This window comes from Scyliorhinus torazame, chromosome 5, assembly GCF_047496885.1.
Source record: "Scyliorhinus torazame isolate Kashiwa2021f chromosome 5, sScyTor2.1, whole genome shotgun sequence".
In the NCBI taxonomy this organism is placed as follows: Eukaryota; Metazoa; Chordata; class Chondrichthyes; order Carcharhiniformes; family Scyliorhinidae; genus Scyliorhinus; species Scyliorhinus torazame.
In genome coordinates, this window is record NC_092711.1 from 137145620 (window position 1) to 137169176 (window position 23557).

Consider the following 23557-nt stretch of genomic DNA (forward strand, 5'->3'; position numbering starts at 1 on the left):
GCGCCCCCTCTCTCTGCGCCCCCTCTCTCTGCGCCCCCTCTCTCTGCGCCCCCTCTCTCTGTGCCCCCTCTCTCTGTGCCCCCTCTCTCTGTGCCCCTCTCTCTGTGCCCCCTCTCTCTGTGCCCCCTCTCTCTGTGCCCCCTCTCTCTGTGCCCCCTCTCTCTGTGCCCCCTCTCTCTGTGCCCCCTCTCTCTGTGCCCCCTCTCTCTGTGCCCCCTCTCTCTGTGCCCCCTCTCTCTCTGCCCCCTCTCTCTCTGCCCCCTCTCTCTCTGCCCCCTCTCTCTCTGCCCCCTCTCTCTCTGCCCCCTCTCTCTGTGCCCCCTCTCTCTGTGCCCCCTCTCTCTGTGCCCCCTCTCTCTGTGCCCCCTCTCTCTGTGCCCCCTCTCTCTGTGCCCCCTCTCTCTGTGCCCCCTCTCTCTGTGCCCCCTCTCTCTGTGCCCCCTCTCTCTGTGCCCCCTCTCTCTGTGCCCCCTCTCTCTGTGCCCCCTCTCTCTGTGCCCCCTCTCTCTGTGCCCCCTCTCTCTGTGCCCCCTCTCTCTGTGCCCCCTCTCTCTGTGCCCCCTCTCTGTGCCCCCTCTCTCTGTGCCCCTTCTCTCTGTGCCCCCTCTCTGTGCCCCCTCTCTGTGCCCCCTCTCTCTGTGTGCCCCCTCTCTCTGTGTGCCCCCTCTCTCTCTGCCCCCTCTCTCTCTGCCCCCTCTCTCTCTGCCCCCTCTCTCTCTGCCCCCTCTCTCTCTGCCCCCTCTCTCTCTGCCCCCTCTCTCTCTGCCCCCTCTCTCTCTGCCCCCTCTCTCTCTGCCCCCTCTCTCTCTGCCCCCTCTCTCTCTGCCCCCTCTCTCTCTGCCCCCTCTCTCTCTGCCCCCTCTCTCTCTGCCCCCTCTCTCTCTGCCCCCCCTCTCTCTCTGCCCCCTCTCTCTGCGCCCCCTCACTGTCTTTGCCCCCTCTCTCTGCGCCCCCTCTCTCTGCGCCCCCTCACTGTCTGTGCCCCCTCCCTCCCTCTCTCTCTGTGCCACTCTCTCTCCATCTCGTTTCCCCCCCCCCTCTCTGTCCCCCCTCTGTCTCTCTTCTGCCCATCCTCCTCTCTCTCTCTCTCTCTCCCTTCCTCCTCTTTCTCCCCCTGCCCATCCAGGGATCTCTCCAATCAGCCCTCACAGGGCTGAGCTGACAGACGTTATCTCCGACTCAGAGGACGAGAGCCGCGACCCGCTGACTGCTTGCCTCGGAGGGAAGGTGAGAGGTCAAGCCAACTTTATCGCTGCCTCGTGGGGTGGGGGGGTGTGGGGGGGGGAGTCGGCGGGAGTGCAGGGCAGGGGAATTGCGGAGTTGAGGAGTGAGGGAGTGGAGTGGGAAGTGGAGAGAGTAGGGGAGGGGGGAAGAGTGGGGGGGGGGGGGAGTGGGGAAAGTGGGGGGAGTGGGGAGAATAGGGGGGGAGTGGGAAGAGTGGGGGTGGGGGTGGGAAGAGTGGGGGTGGAGTCGGCGGGGGGTGAGTCGGCGGGGGGGGGGCAGCGGGAGTGCAGGGCAGGGGAATTGGGGAGTGGGGGCGGGGGAGAGGGGAGAATGGGGGGGTACTCGGAGTGGGGGGGCATGGGGACGAAGTCGGACAGACAGGTGAGTAAAGGTGGGCCTGAGGGAGGAGAGGGGAAATGGCAGAATTGGATTCGGGGAGTGGGGTTTGTGGATGCGCATACACGTGGGTGCGCGTACACGTGGGTGCGTGTACACGTGGGTGCGCGTACACGTGGGTGCGTGTCCAATTGTATGCTTGTGTGCCTCTGCGAGGGTGTTTGACTGTGCGTGTCTCTGTGGGCATACAGCTGTGTCTGTGTGTCCATTGTGTTTTTCCAGGTCTATGCCTGTGAGTTTGGGTCTGCGTCTCTCTCTGTGTGCTCCTGCGGGTGAGTGTGTCTGTGTTAGGATCCCGGGTGAGAACCCAACTGTTGGCAATTTGTAACCGCGTGAGGAAAGGAGTGATCACACTGTCCCGCAGGTATCTTTTATGTTGGTTTAAACAGAGAATCAATCAGCAAAGAACCAAAGTAACATCTCTACAGTTAACAGTTGAAGCAGTTCTTAAATAAAAGGCAAAACTTCAACTTACTCCCGACACCTGCAACTTTATATATTCCAATAAAGCAAAGCAATATAGTTCAAAGGCCACTTGACCACCACAAACACCACCGCAGTACAATGCGAATAAATGTGAACTGGGAGGAGATTATTATTTGAATGGGTGTAAATTGAGAGAGGTGGATACTCTTTTTATTTAAAAAAAATTTAGAGTACCCAATTATTTTTCCCCAATTAAGGGGCGATTTAGCGTGGCCAATCCACCTGCCCTGCACATCTTTGGGTTGTGGGGGCGAAACCCACACAAACACGGGGAGAATGTGGAAACTCCACACGGACAGTGACCCAGAGCCGGGATTCAAACCCAGGTCCTAAGTGCCGTGAGGCAGCAGTGCTAACCCACTGCGCCACCGTGCTGCCCCTTAAGAGGTGGATAGTCAGCGAGACCTTGGTGTCCTCGTGCTTCAGTCACTGAAAGTCAGCGCGCAGGTACAGCAGGCAGTAAAGAAGGCAAATGGTATGTTGGCCTTCATAGCGAGAGGATTTGAGTATGGGAATAGGGATGTTTTACTGCCATTGTATAGGGCATTGGTGCGGCCCCACCTGGAGTATTGTGTACGGTTTTGGTGTCCTTATCTCAGGAAGGATGTTCTTGCTATGGAGGGAGCGGAGGTTTACCAGGCTGATTCCTGGGGTGGCGGGACTGTCCTATGAGGAGAGACTAAATCGGTTAGGATTATAGTCATTGGAGCTTAGAAGAGTGAAGGGGTCCGATACAAAATTATCAAATTCTCACAGGATTAGACAGGGTAGTTTCAGATAGAATGTTCCCGATGGTGGGGGAGTCCAGATCTCGGGGTCATAGTTTGAGGATAAGGGGTAAACCTTTTCGGACTGAGGTGCGGAGAAATGTCTTCACCCAGAGAGTGGTGAATCTGTGGACTTCACTACCACAGGAAGTCATAGAATCAGTCATAGAACATACTCCATCATAGTCCACATTAACCCTTACCAACGTTTACAGATGCACCATAGAAAGCATCCTATCGGGCTGCATCACAGCCTGGTATGGCAACTGCTCGGCCCAGGACCGCAAGAAACTTCAGAGAGTCGTGAACACCGCCCAGTCCATCACACAAACCTGCCTCCCATCCATTGACTCCATCTGCACCTCCCGCTGCCTGGGGAAAGCGGGCAGCATAATCAAAGATCCCTCCCACCCGGCTTCCTCTTCCAACTTCTTCCATCGGGCAGGAGATACAGAAGTCTGAGAACATGCACAAACAGACTCAAAAACAGCTTCTTCCCCGCTGTCACCAGACTCCTAAATTACCCTCTTATGGACTGATTTCATTAACACTACACCCTGTATGCTTCATCCGATGCCAGTGCTTATGTAGTTACATTGTATATCTTGTGTTGCCCTATTATGTATTTTCTTTTATTCCCTTTTCTTCTCATGTATTTAATGATCTGTTGAGCTGCTCGCAGAAAAATACTTTTCACTGTACCTCAGTACACGTGATAATAAACAAATCCAATCCAGTGCAAAAGGAGGCCATTTGGCCCATTGAGTCTGCACCGACCCACTTAAACCTCACTTCCACCCCATCCCCGTAACCCAATAACCCCTACCAACCTTTTTGGACACTCAGGGTAATTTATCACGGCCAATCCACCTAACCTGCACGTCTTTGGACTGTGGGAGGAAACCGGAGCACCCGGGGGAAACCCACGCACACACGGGGAGAACGTGCAGACTCCGCACAGACAGTGACCCAAGCCGGGAATCGAACCTGGGACCCTGGCGCTGTGAAGCCACAGTGCTGGCCACTTGTGCTACCGTGCTACTGCAGAAAGTAGTTGAAGTGAAAACGTTGTGTAACTTCAGAAGGAATTAGATGTGGCTCTCGGGGCTAAAGGGGTGAAGGGATATGGGGGGAAGGCGGGACCAGGGTATTAAACTTGATGATGAGCCAGAATGAATGGTGAAGCATGCTTGAAGAGATGAATGGCCTCCTCCTGCTTCTATTTTTTTTAAATTGAAAAACTTACAAATTAAGAAGTTAACAGCCAGGTTGACTTGCGGGATGGGGAAGAAGTGTATAGCTGGCTCTTGATCCTGTCCCCTCTCTGTTCTTCTTCACCCCCCCCCCCTCCCAACTTCAGGGGCCCCTGAAGCTCTACCAAAGGACCAAATATGACACCTACATCCCGACTCTGGTCCAGCACCTTCGGCCGCTCGCCATGCACCCCTGCTACGTTGCCCTGGAGAGGTTGCCGGTGAGTTCTCCAGTGCGTGAAAGGAGGGAAGGTCTCCGCTCAGGGTTGATGTGGGTGGGCAGTGGGGCGGTGAATCCATTGCTGCGCTGGTGGGGGGGGACGAGGGGGGATAGAGGGAGAGGTTAGTCACAATGTCATGGGTTCGGGCCCACCGCTCCCGGCAGCCGAGCCTCACAATGCAGGGCCGACGACGCACTGGGCCCCTGCCAATATTGAGGGTGCGCTGCACTGCCTGAGGGACCGTCTCTTGGAGGCAAGGGTGACCGCGCCCACGCATGCAAAACACCCCATCGCCCGGGCGGGGGTCGAAATCTGTCGCTTCAAAAGAAAAGCCCCTGATGATCGGGGTCGTTCTCGCGTTGCTGTTTGTGAAAGCTCCCTCGGTATTGGTTATGCGTTTCCTTACCAACAGCAACTGCACCGCAGAGGACGGCGCCCTGCTCGGTGCAGCACTCATGAGAGACGCCCCGAAGCAGGGAAAGGCTCCACAGAAGTAAATGTGGTTCTTTTTCGGAGAGTTTGAATAAACTCGGTTTGTTCGCACTGGGACGACGGAGGTTGAGGGGCGACCTGATAGAGGTCTACAAAATTATGAGGGGCATAGACAGAGTGGATAGTCAGAGGCTTTTCCCCAGGGTAGAGGGGTCAATTACTAGAGGGCATAGGTTTAAGGTGAGAGGGGCAAGGTTTAGAGGAGATGTACGAGGCAAGTTTTTTTACACAGAGGGTAGTGGGTGCCTGGAACTCGCTGCCGGAGGAGGTGGTGGAAGCAGGGACGATAGTGACATTTAAGGGGCATCTTGACAAATACATGAATAGGATGGGAATAGAGGGGTACGGAACCAGGAAGTGTAGAAGATTGTAGTTTAGACGGGCAGCATGGTCGGCACGGGCTTGGAGGGCCGAAGGGCCTGTTCCTGCGCAGTACATTTCTTTGTTCTTTGTTCTTTTTGTTGTGGTGTGCAACATCCACTGTTGTATTCTGCCTCTCAAGTGCAGCTGTGGCTCTTTCGGTCCCTCCCAGTCCGAGAACTCGCCGCAAGATGATCATCGCACTGGAGCGCCTCCCGTGGAGTTAGTCATGGTGCACGGGGATGCTTTAGGAGGACTGCTGTGTGGAGCATATAATTCTGCTGCCAAGGTGTTATTCAGTCCGTTAAGCTTCTTTCCCCTCACCCACACCGGCTGCTTTGCACAATGCAGCAGTGGATCGTGGGGTCAGGAGCACCGTTATGATGTCCCTGCGATATCCAGCTGCCAATTGGCGCATGTCTTGGGAACTGGTAACTACCAAGGTCAGTCGGAGAGCAATTGCAACTTCTGGCAAGTTTCAGATTGAAGATGGCTTTTCTATACATCATTATTGCAAATGAACAACATCTTGAGTAAATATGTTTAGGAAATTGATGGCCCTTTTCAACTGGCTGATAAATCTCACTGTATATAAAACATTGTATTTTTTTAAGTCTTTCTGATGTGAATGTATTAATGTTCATTACAATTTTTGCTAATCTCCTCCTGTCTGATATAAACCCCACAGCCACTGACACCAATCTCCTGCCTGATTTAAACCCCACAGTCACTGTCACCAATCTCCTGTCTGATATAAACCCCACAGTCACTGACACCAATCTCCTGTCTGATATAAACCCCACAGTCACTGACACCAATCTCCTGTCTGATATAAACCCCACAGTCACTGACACCAATCTGTCTGATATAAACCCCACAGTCACTGACACCAATCTCCTGTCTGATATAAACCCCACAGTCACTGACACCAATCTGTCTGATATAAACCCCACAGTCACTGTCACCAATCTCCTGTCTGATATAAACCCCACAGTCACTGACACCAATCTCCTGTCTGATATAAACCCCACAGTCACTGACACCAATCTCCTGTCTGATATAAACCCCACAGTCACTGACACCAATCTCCCGTCTGATATAAACCCCACAGTCACTGACACCAATCTCCTGTCTGATATAAACCCCACAGTCACTGACACCAATCTCCTGTCTGATATAAACCCCAGTCATTGACACCAATCTCCTGTCTGATATAAACCCCACAGTCACTGACACCAATCTCCTGTCTGATATAAACCCCACAGTCACTGACACCAATCTCCTGTCTGATATAAACCCCACAGTCACTGACACCAATCTCCTGTCTGATATAAACCCCACAGTCACTGACACCAATCTCCTGTCGGATATAAACCCCACAGTCACTGACACCAATCTCCTGTCTGATATAAACCCCAGTCATTGACACCAATCTCCTGTCTGATATGAACCCCACAGTCACTGACACCAATCTCCCGTCTGATATAAACCCCACAGTCACTGACACCAATCTCCTGTCTGATATAAACCCCACAGTCACTGACACCAATCTCCTGTCGGATATAAACCCCACAGTCACTGACACCAATCTCCTGTCTGATATAAACCCCACAGTCACCGACACCAATCTCCTGTCTGATATAAACCCCACAGTCACCGACACCAATCTCCTGTCTGATATAAACCCCACAGTCACTGACACCAATCTCCTGTCTGATATAAACCCCACAGTCACTGACACCAATCTCCTGTCGGATATAAACCCCACAGTCACTGACACCAATCTCCTGTCTGATATAAACCCCACAGTCACTGACACCAATCTCCTGTCTGATATAAACCCCACAGTCACTGACACCAATCTCCTGTCTGATATAAACCCCACAGTCACTGACACCAATCTCCTGTCGGATATAAACCCCACAGTCACTGACACCAATCTCCTGTCTGATATAAACCCCACAGTCACTGACACCAATCTCCTGTCTGATATAAACCCCACAGTCACTGACACCAATCTCCTGTCGGATATAAACCCCACAGTCACTGACACCAATCTCCTGTCTGATATAAACCCCACAGTCACCGACACCAATCTCCTGTCTGATATAAACCCCACAGTCACTGACACCAATCTCCTGTCGGATATAAACCCCACAGTCACTGACACCAATCTCCTGTCTGATATAAACCCCACAGTCACTGACACCAATCTCCTGTCTGATATAAACCCCACAGTCACTGACACCAATCTCCTGTCTGATATAAACCCCACAGTCACTGACACCAATCTCCTGTCTGATATAAACCCCACAGTCACTGACACCAATCTCCTGTCGGATATAAACCCCCCAGTCACTGTCACCAATCTCCTGTCTGATATAAACCCCACAGTCACTGACACCAATCTCCTGTCGGATATAAACCGCCCAGTCACTGACACCAATCTCCTGTCTGATATAAACCCCACAGTCACTGACACCAATCTCCTGTCGGATATAAACCCCACAGTCACTGACACCAATCTCCTGTCTGATATAAACCCCACAGTCACTGACACCAATCTCCTGTCTGATATAAACCCCACAGTCACTGACACCAATCTCCTGTCTGATATAAACCCCACAGTCACTGACACCAATCTCCTGTCTGATATAAACCCCACAGTTACTGACACCAATCTCCTGTCTGATATAAACCCCACAGTCACTGACACCAATCTCCTGTCTGATATAAACCCCACAGTCACTGACACCAATCTCCTGTCTGATTTAAACCCCACAGTCACTGACACCAATCTCCTGTCTGATATAAACCCCACAGTCACTGACACCAATCTCCTGTCTGATATAAACCCCACAGTCACTGACACCAATCTCCCGTCTGATATAAACCCCACAGTCACTGACACCAATCTCCTTTCTGATATAAACCCCACAGTCACTGACACCAATCTCCTGTCTGATATAAACCCCACAGTCACTGACACCAATCTCCTGTCTGATATAAACCCCACAGTCACTGACACCAATCTCCTGTCGGACATAAACCCCACAGTCACTGACACCAATCTCCTGTCTGATATAAACCCCACAGTCACTGTCACCAATCTCCTGTCTGATATAAACCCCACAGTCACTGATACCAATCTCCTGTCTGATATAAACCCCACAGTCACTGACACCAATCTCCTGTCTGATATAAACCCCACAGTCACTGACACCAATCTCCTGTCTGATATAAAGCCCACAGTCACTGACACCAATCTCCTGTCTGATATAAACCCCACAGTCACTGACACCAATCTCCTGTCTGATATAAACCCCACAGTGACTGACACCAATCTCCTGTCTGATATAAACCCCACAGTCACTGACACCAATCTCCTGTCTGATATAAACCCCACAGTCACTGACACCAATCTCCTCCTGTCTGATATAAACCCCACAGTCACTGACACCAATCTCCTGTCTGATATAAACCCCACAGTCACTGACACCAATCTCCTGTCTGATATAAACCCCACAGTCACTGACACCAATCTCCTGTCTGATATAAACCCCACAGTCACTGACACCAATCTCCTGTCTGATATAAACCCCACAGTCACTGACACCAATCTCCTGTCTGATATAAACCCCACAGTCACTGACACCAATCTCCTGTCTGATATAAACCCCACAGTCACTGACACCAATCTCCTGTCTGATATAAACCCCACAGTCACTGACACCAATCTCCTCCTGTCTGATATAAACCCCACAGTCACTGACACCAATCTCCTGTCTGATATAAACCCCACAGTCACTGACACCAATCTCCTGTCTGATATAAACCCCACAGTCACTGACACCAATCTCCTCCTGTCTGATATAAACCCCACTGTCACTCACACCAATCTCCTGTCTGATATAAACCCCAGTCATTGACACCAATCTCCTCCTGTCTGATATAAACCCCACAGTCACTGACACCAATCTCCTGTCGGATATAAACCCCACAGTCACTGACACCAATCTCCCGTCTGATATAAACCCCACAGTCACTGACACCAATCTCCTTTCTGATATAAACCCCACAGTCACTGACACCAATCTCCTGTCTGATATAAACCCCACAGTCACTGACACCAATCTCCTGTCTGATATAAACCCCACAGTCACTGACACCAATCTCCTGTCGGATATAAACCCCACAGTCACTGACACCAATCTCCTGTCTGATATAAACCCCACAGTCACTGTCACCAATCTCCTGTCTGATATAAACCCCACAGTCACTGATACCAATCTCCTGTCTGATATAAACCCCACAGTCACTGACACCAATCTCCTGTCTGATATAAACCCCACAGTCACTGACACCAATCTCCTGTCTGATATAAACCCCACAGTGACTGACACCAATCTCCTGTCTGATATAAACCCCACAGTCACTGACACCAATCTCCTGTCTGATATAAACCCCACAGTCACTGACACCAATCTCCTCCTGTCTGATATAAACCCCACAGTCACTGACACCAATCTCCTGTCTGATATAAACCCCACAGTCACTGACACCAATCTCCTGTCTGATATAAACCCCACAGTCACTGACACCAATCTCCTGTCTGATATAAACCCCACAGTCACTGACACCAATCTCCTGTCTGATATAAACCCCACAGTCACTGACACCAATCTCCTGTCTGATATAAACCCCACAGTCACTGACACCAATCTCCTGTCTGATATAAACCCCACAGTCACTGACACCAATCTCCTCCTGTCTGATATAAACCCCACAGTCACTGACACCAATCTCCTGTCTGATATAAACCCCACAGTCACTGACACCAATCTCCTGTCTGATATAAACCCCACAGTCACTGACACCAATCTCCTCCTGTCTGATATAAACCCCACTGTCACTCACACCAATCTCCTGTCTGATATAAACCCCAGTCATTGACACCAATCTCCTCCTGTCTGATATAAACCCCACAGTCACTGACACCAATCTCCTGTCGGATATAAACCCCACAGTCACTGACACCAATCTCCTGTCTGATATAAACCCCACAGTCACTGACACCAATCTCCTGTCTGATATAAACCCCACAGTCACTGACACCAATCTCCTGTCTGATATAAACCCCACAGTCACTGACACCAATCTCCTGTCTGATATAAACCCCACAGTCACTGACACAAATCTCCTGTCTGATATAAACCCCACAGTCACTGACACCAATCTCCTGTTGGATATAAACCCCACAGTCACTGACACCAATCTCCTGTCTGATATAAACCCCACAGTCACTGACACCAATCTCCTGTCTGATATAAACCCCACAGTCACTGACACCAATCTCCTGTCTGATATAAACCCCACAGTCACTGACACCAATCTCCTGTCTGATATAAACCCCACAGTTACTGACACCAATCTCCTGTCTGATATAAACCCCACAGTCACTGACACCAATCTCCTGTCTGATATAAACCCCACAGTCACTGACACCAATCTCCTGTCTGATTTATACCCCACAGTCACTGACACCAATCTCCTGTCTGATATAAACCCCACAGTCACTGACACCAATCTCCCGTCTGATATAAACCCCACAGTCACTGACACCAATCTCCTTTCTGATATAAACCCCACAGTCACTGACACCAATCTCCTGTCTGATATAAACCCCACAGTCACTGACACCAATCTCCTGTCTGATATAAACCCCACAGTCACTGACACCAATCTCCTGTCGGATATAAACCCCACAGTCACTGACACCAATCTCCTGTCTGATATAAACCCCACAGTCACTGTCACCAATCTCCTGTCTGATATAAACCCCACAGTCACTGATACCAATCTCCTGTCTGATATAAACCCCACAGTCACTGACACCAATCTCCTGTCTGATATAAACCCCACAGTCACTGACACCAATCTCCTGTCTGATATAAACCCCACAGTCACTGACACCAATCTCCTCCTGTCTGATATAAACCCCACAGTCACTGACACCAATCTCCTGTCTGATATAAACCCCACAGTCACTGACACCAATCTCCTGTCTGATATAAACCCCACAGTCACTGACACCAATCTCCTGTCTGATATAAACCCCACAGTCACTGACACCAATCTCCTGTCTGATATAAACCCCACAGTCACTGACACCAATCTCCTGTCTGATATAAACCCCACAGTCACTGACACCAATCTCCTGTCTGATATAAACCCCACAGTCACTGACACCAATCTCCTCCTGTCTGATATAAACCCCACAGTCACTGACACCAATCTCCTGTCTGATATAAACCCCACAGTCACTGACACCAATCTCCTGTCTGATATAAACCCCACAGTCACTGACACCAATCTCCTCCTGTCTGATATCAACCCCACTGTCACTCACACCAATCTCCTGTCTGATATAAACCCCAGTCATTGACACCAATCTCCTCCTGTCTGATATAACCCCACAGTCACTGTCACCAATCTCCTGTCTGATATAAACCCCAGTCACTGACACCAATCTCCTGTCTGATATAAACCCCACAGTCACTGACACCAATCTCCTGTCTGATATAAACCGCACAGTCACTGACACCAATCTCCTGTCTGATATAAACCCCACAGTCACTGACACCAATCTCCTGTCTGATATAAACCCCACAGTCACTGACACCAATCTCCTGTCTGATATAAACCCCACAGTCACTGACACCAATCTCCTGTCTGATATAAACCCCACAGTCACTGACACCAATCTCCTGTCTGATATAAACCCCACAGTCACTGACACCAATCTCCTGTCTGATATAAACCCCAGTCACTGACACCAATCTCCTGTCTGATATAAACCCCACAGTCACTGACACCAATCTCCTCCTGTCTGATATAAACCCCACAGTCACTGACACCAATCTCCTGTCTGATATAAACCCCACAGTCACTGACACCAATCTCCTGTCTGATATAAACCCCACAGTCACTGACACCAATCTCCTGTCTGATATAAACCCCACAGTCACTGACACCAATCTCCTGTCTGATATAAACCCCACAGTCACTGACACCAATCTCCTGTCTGATATAAACACCACAGTCACTGACACCAATCTCCTGTCTGATATAAACCCCGCAGTCACTGTCACCAATCTCCTGTCTGATATAAACCCCACAGACACAAAGAACAAAGAAATGTACAGCACAGGAACAGGCCCTTCGGCCCTCCAAGCCCGTGCCGACCATACTGCCCGACTAAACTACAATCTTCTAAAAGCTGTCACCAATCTCCTGTCTGATATAAACCCCACAGTCACTGACACCAATCTCCTGTCTGATATAAACCCCACAGTCACTGACACCAATCTCCTGTCTGATATAAACCCCACAGTCACTGACACCAATCTCCTGTCTGATATAAACCCCACAGTCACTGACACCAATCTCCTGTCTGATATAAACCCCGCAGTCACTGTCACCAATCTCCTGTCTGATATAAACCCCACAGACACAAAGAACAAAGAAATGTACAGCACAGGAACAGGCCCTTCGGCCCTCCAAGCCCGTGCCGACCATACTGCCCGACTAAACTACAATCTTCTAAAAGCTGTCACCAATCTCCTGTCTGATATAAACCCCACAGTCACTGACACCAATCTCCTGTCTGATATAAACCCCACAGTCACTGACACCAATCTCCTGTCTGATATAAACCCCACAGTCACTGACACCAATCTCCTGTCTGATATAAACCCCACAGTCACTGACACCAATCTCCTGTCTGATATAAACCCCACAGTCACTGACACCAATCTCCTGTCTGATATAAACCCCACAGTCACTGACACCAATCTCCTGTCTGATATAAACCCCAGTCACTGACACCAATCTCCTGTCTGATATAAACCCCACAGTCACTGACACCAATCTCCTGTCTGATATAAACCCCACAGTCACTGACACCAATCTCCTGTCTGATATAAACCCCACAGTCACTGACACCAATCTCCTGTCTGATATAAACCCCACAGTCACTGACACCAATCTCCTGTCTGATATAAACCCCACAGTCACTGACACCAATCTCCTGTCTGATATAAACCCCACAGTCACTGACACCAATCTCCTGTCTGATATAAACCCCACAGTCACTGACACCAATCTCCTGTCTGATATAAACCCCACAGTCACTGACACCAATCTCCTGTCTGATATAAACCCCACAGTCACTGACACCAATCTCCTGTCTGATATAAACCCCAGTCACTGACACCAATCTCCTGTCTGATATAAACCCCACAGTCACTGACACCAATCTCCTGTCTGATATAAACCCCACAGTCACTGACACCAATCTCCTGTCTGATATAAACCCCACAGTCACTGACACCAATCTCCTGTCTGATATAAACCCCACAGTCACTGACACCAATGTCCTGTCTGATATAAACCCCACAGTCACTGACACCAATCTCCTGTCTGATATAAACCCCACAGTCACTGTCACCAATCTCCTGTCTGATATAAACCCCACAGTCACTGACACCAATCTCCTGTCTGATATAAACCCCACAGTCACTGTCACCAATCTCCTGTCTGATATAAACCCCACAGTCACTGACACCAATCTCCTGTCTGATATAAACCCCACAGTCCCTGACACCAATCTCCTGTCTGATATAAACCCCACAGTCACTGACACCAATCTCCTGTCTGATATAAACCCCACAGTCACTGACACCAATCTCCTGTCTGATATAAACCCCACAGTCACTGACACCAATCTCCTGTCTGATATAAACCCCACAGTCACTGACACCAATCTCCTGTCGGATATAAACCCCACAGTCACTGACACCAATCTCCTGTCTGATATAAACCCCACAGTCACTGACACCAATCTCCTGTCGGATATAAACCCCACAGTCACTGACACCAATCTCCTGTCTGATATAAACCCCCCAGTCACTGTCACCAATCTCCTGTCTGATATAACCCCCACAGTCACTGACACCAATCTCCTGTCTGATATAAACCCCACAGTCACTGACACCAATCTCCTGTCTGATATAAACCCCACAGTCACTGACACCAATCTCCTGTCTGATATAAACCCCACAGTCACTGACATCAATCTCCTGTCTGATATAAACCCCACAGTCACTGACACCAATCTCCTGTCTGATATAAACCCCACAGTCACTGACACCAATCTCCTGTCTGATATAAACCCCACAGTCACTGACACCAATCTCCTGTCGGATATAAACCCCACAGTCACTGACACCAATCTCCTGTCTGATATAAACCCCACAGTCACTGTCACCAATCTCCTGTCTGATATAAACCCCACAGTCACTGTCACCAATCTCCTGTCTGATATAAACCCCACAGTCACTGACACCAATCTCCTGTCTGATATAAACCCCACAGTCACTGTCACCAATCTCCTGTCTGATATAAACCCCACAGTCACTGTCACCAATCTCCTGTCTGATATAAACCCCAGTCACTGACAGCAATCTCCTGTCTGATATAAACCCCACAGTCACTGACACCAATCTCCTGTCTGATATAAACCCCACATTCACTGACACCAATCTCCTGTCTGATATAAACCCCACAGTCACTGACACCAATCTCCTGTCTGATATAAACCCCACAGTCACTGTCACCAATCTCCTTTCCGATATAAACCCCACAGTCACTGTCACCAATCTCCTGTCTGATATAAACCCCACAGTCACTGACACCAATCTCCTGTCTGATATAAACCCCACAGTCACTGTCACCAATCTCCTGTCTGATATAAACCCCACAGTCACTGACACCAATCTCCTTTCTGATATAAACCCCACAGTCACTGTCACCAATCTCCTGTCTGATATAAAACCCACAGTCACTGACACCAATCTCCTTTCTGATATAAACCCCACAGTCACTGACACCAATCTCCTGTCTGATATAAACCCCACAGTCACTGTCACCAATCTCCTGTCTGATATAAACCCCACAGTCACTGACACCAATCTCCTGTCTGATATAAACCCCACAGTCACTGACACCAATCTCCTGTCTGATATAAACCCCACAGTCACTGACACCAATCTCCTGTCTGATATAAACCCCACAGTCACTGACACCAATCTCCTGTCTGATATAAACCCCACAGTCACTGACACCAATCTCCTGTCTGATATAAACCCCACAGTCACTGACACCAATCTCCTGTCTGATATAAACCCCACAGTCACTGACACCAATCTCCTGTCTGATATAAACCCCACAGTCACTGACACCAATCTCCTCCTGTCTGATATAAACCCCACAGTCACTGACACCAATCTCCTGTCTGATATAAACCCCACAGTCACTGACACCAATCTCCTGTCTGATATAAACCCCACAGTCACTGACACCAATCTCCTGTCTGATATAAACCCCACAGTCACTGACACCAATCTCCTGTCTGATATAAACCCCACAGTCACTGACACCAATCTCCTGTCTGATATAAACCCCACAGTCACTGACACCAATCTCCTGTCTGATATAAACCCCACAGTCACTGACACCAATCTCCTCCTGTCTGATATAAACCCCACAGTAACTGACACCAATCTCCTGTCTGATATAAACCCCACAGTCACTGACACCAATCTCCTGTCTGATATAAACCCCACAGTCACTGACATCAATCTCCTCCTGTCTGATATAAACCCCACTGTCACTCACACCAATCTCCTGTCTGATATAAACCCCAGTCATTGACACCAATCTCCTCCTGTCTGATATAAACCCCACAGTCACTGTCACCAATCTCCTGTCTGATATAAACCCCAGTCACTGACACCAATCTCCTGTCTGATATAAACCCCACAGTCACTGACACCAATCTCCTGTCTGATATAAACCCCACAGTCACTGACACCAATCTCCTGTCTGATATAAACCCCACAGTCACTGACACCAATCTCCTGTCTGATATAAACCCCACAGTCACTGACACCAATCTCCTGTCTGATATAAACCCCACAGTCACTGACACCAATCTCCTGTCTGATATAAACCCCACAGTCACTGACACCAATCTCCTGTCTGATATAAACCCCACAGTCACTGACACCAATCTCCTGTCTGATATAAACCCCAGTCACTGACACCAATCTCCTGTCTGATATAAACCCCACAGTCACTGACACCAATCTCCTCCTGTCTGATATAAACCCCACAGTCACTGACACCAATCTCCTGTCTGATATAAACCCCACAGTCACTGACACCAATCTCCCGTCTGATATAAACCCCACAGTCACTGACACCAATCTCCTGTCTGATATAAACCCCACAGTCACTGACACCAATCTCCTGTCTGATATAAACCCCACAGTCACTGACACCAATCTCCTGTCTGATATAAACCCAACAGTCACTGACACCAATCTCCTGTCTGATATAAACCCCACAGTCACTGACACCAATCTCCTGTCTGATATAAACCCCACAGTCACTGACACCAATCTCCTGTCTGATATAAACCCCAAGGTCACTGACACCAATCTCCTGTCTGATATAAACCCCACAGTCACTGACACCAATCTCCTGTCTGATATAAACCCCACAGTCACTGACACCAATCTCCTGTCTGATATAAACCCCACAGTCACTGACACCAATCTCCTGTCTGATATAAACCCCACAGTCACTGACACCAATCTCCTGTCTGATATAAACCCCACAGTCACTGACACCAATCTCCTGTCTGATATAAACCCCACAGTCACTGACACCAATCTCCCGTCTGATATAAACCCCACAGTCACTGACACCAATCTCCTGTCTGATATAAACCCCACAGTCACTGACACCAATCTCCTGTCTGATATAAACCCCACAGTCACTGACACCAATCTCCTGTCTGATATAAACCCCAAGGTCACTGACACCAATCTCCTGTCTGATATAAACCCCACAGTCACTGACACCAATCTCCTGTCTGATATAAACCCCACAGTCACTGACACCAATCTCCTGTCTGATATAAACCCCACAGTCACTGACACCAATCTCCTGTCTGATATAAACCCCACAGTCACTGACACCAATCTCCTGTCTGATATAAACCCCACAGTCACTGTCACCAATCTCCTGTCTGATATAAACCCCACAGTCACTGACACCAATCTCCTGTCTGATATAAACCCCACAGTTACTGTCACCAATCTCCTGTCTGATATAAACCCCACAGTCACTGACACTAATCTCCTGTCTGATATAAACCCCACAGTCACTGACACCAATCTCCTGTCTGATATAAACCCCACAGTCCCTGACACCAATCTCCTGTCTGATATAAACCCCACAGTCACTGACACCAATCTCCTGTCTGATATAAACCCCACAGTCACTGACACCAATCTCCTGTCTGATATAAAGCCCACAGTCACTGACACCAATCTCCTGTCTGATATAAACCCCACAGTCACTGACACCAATCTCCTGTCTGATATAAACCCCACAGTCACTGACACCAATCTCCTGTCTGATATAAACTCCACAGTCACTGACACCAATCTCCTGTCTGATATAAACCCCACAGTCACTGTCACCAATCTCCTGTCTGATATAAACCCCAGTCACTGACAGCAATCTCCTGTCTGATATAAACCCCACAGTCACTGACACCAATCTCCTGTCTGATATAAACCCCACAGTCACTGACACCAATCTCCTGTCTGATATAAACCCCACAGTCACTGACACCAATCTCCTGTCTGATATAAACCCCACAGTCACTGACACCAATCTCCTGTCTGATATAAACCCCACAGTCACTGACACCAATCTCCTGTCTGATATAAACCCCACAGTCACTGACACCAATCTCCTGTCTGATATAAACCCCACAGTCACTGACACCAATCTCCTGTCTGATATAAACCCCACAGTCACTGACACCAATCTCCTGTCTGATATAAACCCCACAGTCACTGACACCAATCTCCTGTCTGATATAAACCCCACAGTCACTGACACCAATCTCCTGTCTGATATAAACCCCACAGTCACTGTCACCAATCTCCTTTCTGATATAAATCCCACAGTCACTGACACCAATCTCCTGTCTGATATAAACCCCACAGTCACTGACACCAATCTCCTGTCTGATATAAACCCCACAGTCACTGACACCAATCTCCTGTCTGATATAAACCCCACAGTCACTGACACCAATCTCCTGTCTGATATAAACCCCACAGTCACTGACACCAATCTCCTGTCTGATATAAACCCCACAGTCACTGACACCAATCTCCTTTCTGATATAAACCCCACAGTCACTGTCACCAATCTCCTGTCTGATATAAACCCCACAGTCACTGACACCAATCTCCTGTCTGATATAAACCCCACAGTCACTGACACCAATCTCCTGTCTGATATAAACCCCACAGTCACTGACACCAATCTCCTGTCTGATATAAACCCCACAGTCACTGACACCAATCTCCTGTCTGATATAAACCCCACAGTCACTGACACCAATCTCCTTTCTGATATAAACCCCACAGTCACTGACACCAATCTCCTGTCTGATATAAACCCCACAGTCACTGACACCAATCTCCTTTCTGATATAAACCCCACAGTCACTGACACCAATCTCCTGTCTGATATAAACCCCACAGTCACTGACACCAATCTCCTGTCTGATATAAACCCCACAGTCACTGACACCAATCTCCTGTCTGATATAAACCCCACAGTCACTGTCACCAATCTCCTTTCTGATATAAACCCCACAGTCACTGTCACCAATCTCCTGTCTGATATAAACCCCACAGTCACTGACACTAATCTCCTGTCTGATATAAACCCCACAGTCACTGACACCAATCTCCTGTCTGATATAAACCCCACAGTCACTGACACCAATCTCCTGTCTGATATAAACCCCACAGTCACTGTCACCAATCTCCTGTCTGATATAAACCCCACAGTCACTGACACCAATCTCCTTTCTGATATAAACCCCACAGTCACTGTCACCAATCTCCTGTCTGATATAAACCCCACAGTCACTGACACCAATCTCCTTTCTGATATAAACCCCACAGTCACTGACACCAATCTCCTGTCTGATATAAACCCCACAGTCACTGACACCAATCTCCTGTCTGAAATAAACCCCACAGTCACTGTCACCAATCTCCTGTCTGATATAAACCCCACAGTCACTGACACTAATCTCCTGTCTGATATAAACCCCACAGTCACTGACACCAATCTCCTGTCTGATATAAACCCCACAGTCACTGACACCAATCTCCTGTCTGATATAAACCCCACAGTCACTGACACCAATCTCCTGTCTGATATAAACCCCACAGTCACTGACACCAATCTCCTGTCTGATATAAACCCCACAGTCACTGACACCAATCTCCTGTCTGATATAAACCCCACAGTCACTGACACCAATCTCCTGTCTGATATAAACCCCACAGTCACTGACACCAATCTCCTGTCTGATATAAACCCCACAGTCACTGACACCAATCTCCTGTCTGATATAAACCCCACAGTCACTGACACCAATCTCCTGTCTGATATAAACCCCACAGTCACTGACACCAATCTCCTGTCTGATATAAACCCCACAGTCACTGACACCAATCTCCTGTCTGATATAAACCCCACAGTCACTGACACCAATCTCCTGTCTGATATAAACCCCACAGTCACTGACACCAATCTCCTGTCTGATATAAACCCCACAGTCACTGACACCAATCTCCTGTCTGATTATAAACCCCACAGTCACTGTCACCAATCTCCTGTCTGATATAAACCCCACAGTCACTGACACCAATCTCCTGTGATATAAACCCCACAGTCACTGACACCAATCTCCTGTCTGATATAAACCCCACAGTCACTGACACCAATCTCCTGTCTGATATAAACCCCACAGTCACTGACACCAATCTCCTGTCTGATATAAACCCCACAGTCATTGACACCAATCTCCTGTCTGATATAAACCCCAGTCACTGACACCAATCTCCTGTCTGATATAAACCCCACAGTCATTGACACCAATCTCCTGTCTGATATAAACCACAGTCACTGACACCAATCTCCTGTCTGATATAAACCCCACTGTCACTGACACCAATCTCCTGTCTGATATAAACCCCACAGTCACTGACACTAATCTCCTGTCTGATATAAACCCCACAGTCACTGACACCAATCTCCTGTCGGATATAAACCCCACAGTCACTGACACCAATCTCCTGTCTGATATAAACCCCACAGTCACTGACACCAATCTCCTGTCTGATATAAACCCCACAGTCACTGACACCAATCTCCTGTCTGATATAAACCCCACAGTTACTGACACCAATCTCCTGTCTGATATAAACCCCACAGTCACTGACACCAATCTCCTGTCTGATATAAACCCCACAGTCACTGACACCAATCTCCTGTCTGATATAAACCCCACAGTCACTGACACCAATCTCCTGTCTGATATAAACCCCACAGTCACTGACACCAATCTCCTGTCTGATATAAACCCCACAGTCACTGACACCAATCTCCTGTCTGATATAAACCCCACAGTCACTGACACCAATCTCCTGTCTGATATAAACCCCACAGTCACTGACACCAATCTCCTGTCTGATATAAACCCCACAGTCACTGACACCAATCTCCTGTCTGATATAAACCCCACAATCACTGACACCAATCTCCTGTCTGATATAAACCCCACAGTCACTGACACCAATCTCCTGTCTGATATAAACCCCACAGTCACTGACACCAATCTCCTGTCTGATATAAACCCCACAGTCACTGACACCAATCTCCTGTCTGATATAAACCCCACAGTCACTGACACCAATCTCCTGTCTGATATAAACCCCACAGTCACTGACACCAATCTCCTGTCTGATATAAACCCCACAGTCACTGACACCAATCTCCTGTCTGATATAAACCCCACAGTCACTGACACCAATCTCCTGTCTGATATAAACCCCACAGTCACTGACACCAATCTCCTGTCTGATATAAACCCCACAGTCACTGACACCAATCTCCTGTCTGATATAAACCCCACAGTCACTGACACCAATCTCCTGTCTGATATAAACCCCACAGTCACTGACACTAATCTCCTGTCTGATATAAACCCCACAGTCACTGACACCAATCTCCTGTCTGATATAAACCCCACAGTCACTGACACTAATCTCCTGTCTGATATAAACCCCACAGTCACTGACACCAATCTCCTGTCGGATATAAACCCCACAGTCACTGACACCAATCTCCTGTCTGATATAAACCCCACAGTCACTGACACCAATCTCCTGTCTGATATAAACCCCACAGTCACTGACACCAATCTCCTGTCTGATATAAACCCCACAGTCACTGACACTAATCTCCTGTCTGATATAAACCCCACAGTCACTGACACCAATCTCCTGTCTGATATAAACCCCACAGTCACTGACACCAATCTCCTGTCTGATATAAACCCCACAGTCACTGACACCAACCTCCTGTCTGATATAAACCCCAGTCATTGACACCAATCTCCTGTCTGATATAAACCCCACAGTCACTGACACCAATCCCCTGTCTGATATAAACCCCACTCTCCTGACCCACCTCATCCCTGAACTTCTTCCCTCTGTTCTGTTTCAGAGACCGGCAGTGAGCTGACCGACAGACCTTGTGAACTGGTGTTGTGCAACGTGGCCCGTTCTCCTGAAGCCTCCAGCGCCCACGGTCCGTCTCTGCCTTTCATTTGGCTTTGCGCGCCTGCGAGTTCACCCGTCTTCCCTTCCCCCAGAGCTTGAGCCGGATGCTCCGTTTGCTCATCGGGCCGCCTATCTTCTGCCTGCCAAGCTGCGCCCGGCTGCGTCGCGCGGTCCCTGCCCCCTCTGCGTTGGCGAAGTCTGTGGGTGAGGTCTTTGAGGAAGCTTTTTCTCACGTGGCTGGCGGGGAGCAGTCCCCCCCTCAGGTGCTGCTTTCAGATGGTAACGGAAGAATGGCTTATATTCAGGGTTTTCATGGTGTGTTTGAGGGGGGGGGGGCGGGGAGTGGAATCCTCAATAGCAAAACATGCCGGCCAGCAGGGAAGCAACGGCGCCCGATTGTCACCACCCATCCCACCCCCCTCCCCCCACCGTGGCTCTGTGGGTGGCACACATTGTCGGGGGAGTTGTCCGTCTCTCGGATGCGAAGACTCCAGAACACTTCAAAGGCCCCCGGGTGGCCCTGGAGCTCTTTGGGGCTGCACTGAGGTAGCCGGTGGAGCTGCCCGAATCCAATTCCTTTCTGTCTGGTGGTTATCTTCGGGGTGCGGGTGGAGTGTGGGGACTTGGACTTGGGTTTCCGTAGATGGGATCCAGTCGGGGTTCGGGATCTGATGGTGGACAGAAGGGGAAGGTGGGGCGGTGGGCAGGGGCGGGGGGGGGGGGGGGGGCGCAGGTGTCATCCGTCTGTGTTTCTGCCTTGTATATATTTTTTTTAAGCGCAATTTCTGCCGGGAAACTGGACTTGAGTTCATCTGAATAAACTTTAAGAGAAATTGTTGCGTCGGAGTCATTACTGGTGGGGGCGGCGGGGTTGGCGCGATTTCCACCCTCACTCGCGAGACGCTAACGAATGAGACAGTCCCGATAAAACCTCTGCTGCCAGTCTCCGTGAGTCTGCTTGTTACCAAACCCCGCCGATGTCCATGCCCCCACGAAGGATAACTTGAAACGCTGGATCTTAAGTGGTGTATTTTTGTTTGTAATAATACGACCCACTCAGGAGCCACTCCAATCATTGGGTCAACAGTTAATAAAGAATATTTATTGGGGGGGGGGGGGCGTCACGGTGGCACAGTGGTTAGCACTGCTCTCTCATGGCTCCGAGGACCCGGGTTCAATCCCGGCCCCGGGTCACTGTCAGGTGGAGTTTGCACATTCTCCCTGTATCTGCGTGGGTTTCGCCCCCACAACCCAAAGATGGGCAGGGTAGGTGGATTGGCCACGCTAATTGGCCCCTTAATGGGGGGGGAAAAAAATGAATTGGGTACTCTAAATTTATATTTTTAAAAATAAAGAATATTTATTGATGTAGAAAACAAAACAAAACACATAACAAAAGATTAATATTACTTAATGACGCTCAAGTATATGAATAACTAAACGTACCGTTTTGGCTGAAGTTACCTCTTGTTCGCAAAATATACCCACGTTCCTTGAACTCACTTCCCCAAGCTCCGGTTTCCTCCCACAGTCCATAGAAGTGAATTGGCCGTGGGAAAATTGCCCCT

The 23557-nt window shown here is 48.9% G+C and overlaps 1 long non-coding RNA gene across 1 annotated transcript; it reads left to right on the forward strand.

The window, feature by feature from the left end:
- The first annotated feature begins 1092 nt into the window (after positions 1-1092).
- Positions 1093-22686, forward strand: LOC140422696 (uncharacterized). The gene is made up of 3 exons (XR_011947555.1): positions 1093-1227; positions 4234-4347; positions 21934-22686. It is a non-coding gene; the product is annotated as an uncharacterized lncRNA (long non-coding RNA).
- Positions 22687-23557: the final 871 nt, after the last annotated feature.